Source organism: Prionailurus viverrinus, chromosome C1 (assembly GCF_022837055.1).
Source record: "Prionailurus viverrinus isolate Anna chromosome C1, UM_Priviv_1.0, whole genome shotgun sequence".
Taxonomy (NCBI): Eukaryota; Metazoa; Chordata; class Mammalia; order Carnivora; family Felidae; genus Prionailurus; species Prionailurus viverrinus.
In genome coordinates, this window is record NC_062568.1 from 81,507,696 (window position 1) to 81,517,299 (window position 9,604).

The window sequence follows — 9,604 nt, forward strand, 5'->3', positions numbered from 1 at the left end:
ATGTACCCATATCCCATATTAAATAGAATCATTTCGCGTGAAATTTTTGAAAGGATTTTTACAATTTTGTTTTTGAAATTTTAGGCCTTGGGTAACATGCCTAACTTATAACCAGCTACGATTTCTAAGTGATCAGCAAGCACGTAGAGGAATGTTTGCGCTTTAACTTAAAAACTGTTTTCAAATGCAGTGACATTTTTATGATACTCTTTTTGAAAATGAATGAAGCTGACACAATATTGCATTTTGCTTAGTTATTAACCTGGCCTCCGTACTTCTAATATGCAACCAGTATTTTGTGATCAGGCCTTAAATATTTCCCCAGGCCTGTAAAACTTGGCAACTCTGGAGTGCCTTCAGTTTATTATGAATTAGGCCCACCCATGACAGCCCCCGATGTCATCTCCACCAGAGATCTAGCATAGGAGTCCTCGTGGACTGAACCACCAAACACCCAGCCCAAGGGTTGGTCACCGTGTGGTACTGTCTGGTCTTCTCTGCTGATAGTCTGGCACTGGCCAGCCAGTCTTCTAGCAAGCAGTCCACACCCAGATGGGATACCTTCTTTGAGCTTTCAGAACTCCTCAAGGTCTGGTGGCTACACTTAGCTCCTTATTTGAAGCTTTTCTTTTTTCACATCTTTCAAATAAAATCTTTTGTTGAGGTTCAGCTTGACATTAGAAGCTTGATATAATATATAACTGACCACATTCCCCCTCACCCACAAAAAAAAAAAAAAAGAAAAGAAAATTACTCTGGAAAAAGCCTTCAGAAATAAATGGACAAAACATATACCCCCTAACATCTCATATTCAGTCTTGGGCTTCTTGAAGGCAACATTGCAGCTAATAGCCCAGCCTCCCCACCTCTACTGAATTCTGGGGCCAGAAGTCTCCCAGCCCACCACTCCCAACCAATAACCCCACATCCTTTACACTGTGCTACTTTTTAAAATGTTTATTTATTTTTGAGAGAGAGAGAGAGAGAAAGAGGAAGAATGTAAGCGGGGGAAGGGGCAGAGGGAGACATGACTAGGGGCTCAAACTCATGAACCAAACATTGAGATCATGACTTGAGCTGAAATCGGACACTTCACTGATTGAGCCACCCAGACGCCCCCAGTATGCTGTGCTATTCTAAAGGGAAAATTGGAAACTGTGTAGGTAAACATGGCGTATTGTTCAAATTTAAAATTCTGGGGAGATTTTTCAATATTTACAATTCTGATTTCTTTGTAGAGGTTCCTAAAATAATGACACTATTAAACCTTAAAATTAATACCCTACATTGGGCACAAATGCTCTGCCTTTTATGAGCATCTTCCCTAATCCATTCTTTCTCTTTATTCATTTAATATCGGTTGAGCCCCTCTTCTGTGCCAGATACCATGCTGAGCCCTGGTGAGTACAGCAGACGGAGTCCCTGGGAATAAAGAAGGCAGCAATTGCAACCCATCGTATCGTGGTGTCTTCTGTAAGTGCTTCGCATGGCTAATTTAAACCTGTTTTACTAAAATTCAACCCCATTTCTCCTTGTTCAGCCCATGGAGTAGGTAAACAACAGCCAATCACTATCCTTTCCAACATAGGTTTCCTGATACTTGAAACACTCAAATTTCTTTTTTCTTGCTCAAAATAAACATATTTTTCCACAAAGAAGATTAGATTTGATGTGTGCAACAAGCCAATGTAACTCCTTTGCCGTGTCATCACATTGTCATTGATATGAAAATATAGAATATAACTTTTCAGTCACATTGAAAGGATAAAGGAAAATAGAGTCCCAAGCGATCAACCAGTTTCTTAGGCATTAATCTACACACTAATCCTGATAATACCATTCTAAAAAAACTGCACTAAAATGAAACAAAAATGTTGCCTCATTGCACAAGCTGAGAAAAAATAACTAATAGGTCTCTATCCCATATGACTCATATCTGCGTACGCTGCCCCCGAAGAAATCAAGACACACTGTCACTGAACAACATTATTATCCCTTAAGAAGGACTGTAAAATGTGTACATCACTCATTCGTTGACATTGAACTTGTGCCAAAACTATTAAGAGCACATATTAATACATATCCCAAATGTGTAGGAATGACTACAGAATAAAACACAAAATGAAATCCGTACTCACTATTAATTTGTCTTTTATAAATGATTAAGTAAAGCATACGAAGGAAATAAAAGGGCAATAAATACCCTTTTATCACAAACCGGGGGATTTCTCTTACTCTGGGCTTGCATACAACCAGTTTAGAAATATGCATAATTGCCTATGGTCAACATCATATCACTGCCAGATCACACATTAAACAGATAACCACTATTATTATAAAAGCGACTTCCTTGACCTCATATTTTGGTCTGGCTAGAAATTCCTGTATTTTCCCAGATCAGCTGTTACACAGTGCCAATCTCATGTTGTGCGTGTCACTTTGCCCCAGTATAAGTGACCGGCGCCTTATAGAGCTCACTCAAAGACACACTTATATGCATAGGAATAGCAGAAGTTCGAGAAATATGATCATAGTTCTTGCAGTGCTTTTTAAAATCTCGTCTATGTGTGTTTTTCTATTATAGCTAAGGTACAGTGTGTGTTATTTGGCAGCTGAATTTGACATGAAAATATAAAAGGTTTGGGCAACCACATATTTGGAAATAGAAATCTTTCCTGAAAACATGGCTTTGGTTTTTAAACACAGCTAAATTTCTGGAAACTTCAATTTGTTAAAGACAGCCAAGACTTCAATCATATTTAACATATTCCTGGGGTTTACATATAGTGTTTCAAAGTAATAAACAACATCTTGTTTGGAGTAGCATGAAGAAAATGAGGCAAGCACTTCTTTAGAGTAAAAGCTCCACTTTTAAAAATAGTTTGGAGACTCATTCTTATGTTGGTAAAATCACAAAACCCTATTCAGCAAACAAAACATGATGAGCTCAATTCAAGTTGGTAAACATTTTTAGCTGGCTTCATTTGTAGTAAGAATTTTAATGTAACCATAACTTCAAGAATACATCCCTTATAATAGAAACTTGAGGGGCAAAACTTTTTTTTAATTGTTAATGAGAACGACGGTGTCAAGTTGGCATTTGAAAATCGGAAGAGATGTGATGACAGCAGTGAATTCATTGTTTGATCAAGTTTAAAAATCACATTACAGTGCACTAAAATGCACCCGCATTTACTCACGAGCAGGCTCACTGCAGTGACCAACAAGCCCCAGGTCTGATTCAATAGCAGAAAATAGACTCCTTCTTTAAGGTAGCATCTATATAGCCACCTTCCCTCCGGCACATAAAACTAACAGTAAAGTTGTAAATCTTTCACATGCTTTTGTCTCATTGGTCTAAACATAACAGTGATGTCTAAAAAATCTTAAATCACTTAGTAAAAATAACAAGCCCTTTTCAATAAGCAAAACATGAAGAATCAAAATAGTACCATTCAAGGAAAGGAAGGAGCTTCCTCTATACTCTTTATAACAAGTAGGTCAGAATTCATTTAACCATGCTTTTTCCCTAAACAGATTCAGTGAACATAAAATCTGTTGTAAGAACAATTATAGATTCACATCTAGATAATTGAGGGCAAACCAACTAATAAGCATTGGAACATCTTGCTCTGTGGTCAACATTCCCTAATTTTGCCTACATGTTATTCTGAACTTGTTTTTATAATCAATATTTTATTTCTGGGGGTTAGCAGGCAAAACATGGGAATTTGTCTGAAGGTTTAAAAGTTGGTGGAGATACTACCTCACACCCATCAGGACAGACGCGCTCCAAAACAGAAAATAACAAGTGTTGGCGAGGACGTGGAGACATGCCCTGTGGGTGGGAATATTAAATGGTGTGGCCACTACACGAAACGGTGTGTCAGTTCCTCAGAATGTTAAAAACAGATTTACCACCTAATCCAGCAATTCTACTTTGGGGTATATACCCAAAAGAACTGGAAGGAGAGTCTCGAAGAGATATTGGTACACCCATGATACAGCAGCATTATTTCATAATGGCCAAACGGTGGGCGCAACCCAAGCATCAATTAATGAGAGCATGTAAGCAAATGTACAATGGAATATTGTTCAACCTTAAAAAGGAATGAAATTTTGACAGATGCTACAACACGGACGAACCTAGAGGACGTTCCGCTATGTGAAATAGGCCGCTTACAAAAAGACAAATACTCTTGTGCGAAGTGCCTTGACTAGTCAAATTCATAAAGACAGAAAGTAGAATGGTAGTTCCCAGGGCTGGGGGTGGGGAAGAATAGGAAGTTGTAGTTTAATGGGTACAGAGTTTCAGTTTTGCAAGAAGAAAAGAGATCCACAGATCACTTGCACAACAACACGAATATACTTAATGCTCCTGAACTGTATACTTAAAACTGGTTAAGATGGTAAATTTTACGTGATGTGTATTTTGTCACAAGTAAATGTTTTTAAACATCGAAATAAATTAGATAGATAGACAGACAGACAAAGTCTGTAGCCTGAAGATCAGGGCCAAGCCTGTTACATCATTTTATCATTGAATCTTGACAGCAACACAGGCCATGAGTGATATTATGTCCATGTTACAGGTGGGACAGCTAAGGCCCAAACCTCGAATGAACCTCAGAAAAGAACACATTTCTAGCAAGTGGAGGGTTTGTGAGATAAATGAGTCCACACCTACACTGTGTTCAGTAGCACACTCTGGCTCTCACGCTGACATTGATACCTTACTGCAAATCCCTGTCGCTTACTCTCAGGGTCCCAAACAGCAAGCATTGTCATTATTCAATCACCCACGTGTGAGTTGGTCTTCATCTTGCATCCATTTATTCAGCACTAAATAGGCACTGGGATAGAAAGACAGGATACCTGGCTTGCATGGTTTAGCATCCAGCAAATAAAAACAGATATGAAAGCAAAAGCCCTGCATGTAAGCAGCAATAAAGCAGATGCATAGCCTTTAGTTGGAGCCCACAGGAGGAAGGGAGAATGCCCTGATGAACGAAAGAACGAAGGCAAGTTCTGCCTTCTAGGCACTTTTATCTAAGACCAACTCCGATGGCTTCAAAGGGGCCGAAGATGTGCTCCTGTGACTTCTGCGGTGATGACTGCCTCTCTGTTCGCCTTTTCATCCTTGCCTCCCTCACTCGTTCAAGATGAAAATACCCCTGTTTTTTAGTAGAGAAGGGAAGCCCTAAAAAGTCTATGTTAAATGTCTCTTGGTAAAAGACGTTTCTGATCTAAAAGAGGAAAGGATTTGTAAAAATCTCCAACCATCCACTTTGAGAAAAAATACTATGAAATATTAAGTGTTTGACCAAACTTCTCTTCCTACAGTCTAACGATGGACAAATATCAGGAGGAAAAAAAAAAGGAAAATCAATATTTTAAAGCTATTTGCCTCACTGATACACAGCTTAGACTCTGACTCTCAAAGTCCTTACCAAAAAAAAAAAAAGAAAAGAAAAGATACTTTGCAGTCGTTTTCCAGAGGAATAAAGTTTTATATGTTCCCTATGCAAGCAAGAAGTGATAAGATACAGTAATTTTGGTAATAAACCTTAAAACTTTAAAATTTAAAAGGAAATGTCTATAGAGTCAGGTCTAGATACGCCTAGAAGAACTTTGAAAGTACACACACTAAAGAGTGTAAGGTTGTTGTGCAACCTTAGAGGGATGGGGAAGTCTTTTGCTTCTAATTTTATATGATTTTTATGAATGTATGATATACTTTTTGGCATTTTTCAAATAAAAAAGGAAAAGCAGGCAAGATTAATAAATGCTTTCATATATGCATATTGCAGGATTAAAGAAGGAAGTCCATCGTCAATGACTATGTTGATTTACATAACAGACACCTTTATCCTTCATTAACAGGAAGTACTATAGCACAGTGGTTAGAAGTGGGGGTTTTTAAGTCAGACAGACTTTGGTTTGAATTTAAGCCTCATTCTTACTGGTTGTGAGCCGGAAAAACATGATTTACCCACTCAAAACTTATGTTCCCATCTATAAAATGGGGATAATAATACAAATCTCTCGGATTTATTGTTAAGATTTTAGAAGTTAATATGTGTGGAACATACTGATCCCTCAGTTAAATATAATTATCAGAAGATTACAGGGAACAGAAGAGACCAGGTGATTCTACAATGTTAGCATTAAATTATCTGAATATAGACATAAAGGAAGAGGAAAGACAAACTGATAATAGACCGTAAGGAAAGCTTGAATTTGATAATAAGGCAGCTTAATTACTCAGATATTGATTAGGATAATAATGAAGCTAAATTTGTATCCTGTTTCTAAAGATACCATGTACTTGTTTGCTCTTCTAGTTTCCTAAGTAGTCAACAATCTCAAGAGACTGTTCTTGAGACTTAACCATGTATGATTAAAAATAATAGATGATATTGAAAGCATCTGGTTCAGCAAATGCTCCCAGGACTGAAAAGTCAAGGTACTAATGCTGCTTTTTAAGATAATACAAACTGCTAAAAGGAATGCTGATTGAATTTCTACAAGGTAAACTGCTTAACACAGAGGAATGAGAAGTTATTTTTTAAAGAGTTAAAGGAGATTCATTTGAAATTTATCACAGTTAAGTAAGTACTAAACCAAGACAAGAAAAAAAATGTGATACAAATAAAAGTGGTTAAGCAGAGATTTTAAAAGCAAGCTATTTGGACAGTTAGTAGAAATCTTTATATGTTTACATAATAAAATCACATAAAATAAACAGAAATAACAGGTTAGGTTAAAAGGAAAATGGCAGGCAATGAACTTGAAATCTACAAAATGTTTCAAATAATCCTAAACATCTTTATACAAATGTTAAACTGAGCCTCCTCATTAAAGAATATTTTTTTTTAAGTCAGGGTTCGATGAGGGTCAGGGATTTAACAATGGAGAGGCATAGATTTATCTTGCTGTCTCAGCAAATATTGTCATAAAACAATTTTGCTTTCCAACTTTGTAAAAAGAGCATTTGAGCAGTGTACACATACCAGAAGAAATTATTGTGGGCAGAAAAGTAAAGTTGGCACACTGGCCTTTTATTCCTCTCCTACTGTTACAGAGATTTAATCGTATCTGGGACACGTATGCAAAGCCAGCCAAAGATATTGACAGGGTGGAAGCCATCTTTGCAGTGAAACATGGGAGCTCTTGCCTCCTTTAAGAAATCTGTCCCTGCCAGGGCACCTGGGTGGCTCAGTTGGTTAAGTGTCCAACACTTGATTTCGGCTCAGGTCATGATCTCGTGGTTGTGAGATGGAGCCCCGCCTAGGGCTCTCAATTGGGCTCCCCATTGAGCTTGGAGCCTGCTTGGGATTCTCTCTCTCTCTCTGCCCCTCCCCTGTTCATGTTGTCTATCTTTCTCAAAATAAATAAACATTTAAAAAAAAAAGTAATCTGTCCCCACCAACCACCTGCAGAACAACTTTGTCTTAGAGATAAATGAAGTCAAGGCACAATTTCCAAAGTGCCCCTTAAGCTACCTGGATGGAGACAGAACATTCTGGGATTTGAGGATTCAGGCGGATCCTCTCCTGCTGATTTTCCCCAGCTTGCCCATTAGCACAGATTAGTTTACTGTTCACATTGTCCCCTAGACACGAGGCAGAGAGAGCAAGTGGACTAAAACTGAAACAAGCCTTTGACGAGTACGGGAAGTGGGCTAGGGGTAGGGCACAGTGGAGCAGCAGCATCAGGCATCAGGCCAGAGCAACAGGCTCTGATGGACATACAGCGCCCGTATTTTCCAAACCGAAACTCATGACACATGGCTTGACAAGTATGATTGTACTTATGGGAACAACAGGACAGAATATTTACAACCCAGGGCTGCCCTGGAAAATCTAGGGTATATAAACACCACATCCATAAAGGCATTGAAAGTGGGAAGGCTAACATAACCTACTTTGAATTCTGCAAGTGCTGGCCAGCACATGTGAAAGGAAGCTGAAGTCACCCTCGTCTCTATTTATTTCTATCATAAATGCATTACATATTTTTGACACATTTAGGATCTCTATTCCAAAGACTTGCCATAAGAATAGCAGGTGATATCTGAATGAAATAGATTTTTACAGTTGAGTAGAAAAGCATGCATCATATCAGATTAGATTGTTTGCCAAACTTGCCTGCCCAGCCCTTGCAGGGGAACTAAACTCACCCAGAGACTTCAGTGTATCAGAAGAGAGGGAATATTCTCAGAAAGCCCGTGCATGCTTGCACACAGCTTTCAGACTAGGCTCCATGAGTTTCCAGAAAGAAAATTCATCAATTCAAATTTGTGCCACTTTTTTTCTTGCCTTACATCCATTTAATTACTTGCATGTGAGAGTCATTGTTTCTTATACGACACCCCCCCCAAAAAATACTTTAGTGAAAGCTTCTTGTAGAAAGAAAAACAAAGGTCAGTAACCTAATATCCCCAAGCAACCCTACAACAACAAACCAGGGAGGGAAAAAAGTGAAGAAATGCTCAGAACAGGGAAAAGATCTTCGTCTGTTTATTCTTTTGACAGTGAATAAAAGTTACGATTTTCCCAATAACTATAAATTGCTCATGTGTCCAACTTTTAGAGAATATATAAGGAGGCCCCATAAAAGATTAGAAGAGTCATTCTGTGTGAGTTAAGAAACTTTTTTAAGGACTAGAAATGCATCAATACAATCCATTTTGTCATGACACACAGAAACTGGAAGTAGGAAAATGCCTGAGGGAAAGCTCCTCCCTGTCACATGAGGAAACTGAGGCACAGCAGCATGTCCAAGGTTAGCTAGTTGTAACTGAATCAAGGCCGAACCCCATCTCCTGCAGAGCTTATGGATGAGTTTATTCATCTGTAAAATGAGGGTGCCGAACTCCGAGGTCAATGCCAACCATAACATCCTGCAATGCCGTATTGATTGATTGCTTTGTAATCTACTTATTTGTATTTTGGCTCTTAAATAAAGGTAAGGCTGCCAGGTTTGACATATTTCTAGCCCTTAGAAAGCTGACCTGACAGTAAAGCCCTTCCAAAACATTTATAGAGACAATGTTCAGAACAATTTGCAGAATTTAATAAGGTGACACATTTTGAAGCATGGCGCAGTCGGTTACAGGCAGCCAACCTGAATGGATGCATGTGAGGGAGGTATTATTTTTTTTTAATTTTCAAGATGTCACTGACAAGGGAGACATATGCCAAATGGTAACCTAGGTCTCTGTTTAAAAAAAAAAAATCCTTGACAAAGGCATGAAGAGCAATGAAGAGCATGGTACAAGAAGAATGAGTGAAACATCAAAATAGGATACCGGGAATGAGAAAACATATTGATTAAAATTATTTAAAGTCATCTGAGGCCTCTTCTCTTCCACTTACACCTGGCCCCAAAATACTGCCATGCAGAGGTTTCCCGACATTTAATAGCTTAGTAGTGATCTAGGATAGATCCTCTTAAATCAGAGACTACAAATTAGTATAAAATCAGAGTAGAGTTTTAAAATCTTCTATGCTAGTTATAATATTCCTTATTTATCTTTACCATAGACTCTTACCAGTATTTCATAGATCTCCAGGTAGGATTTACACAGTAAAAGAAAAAA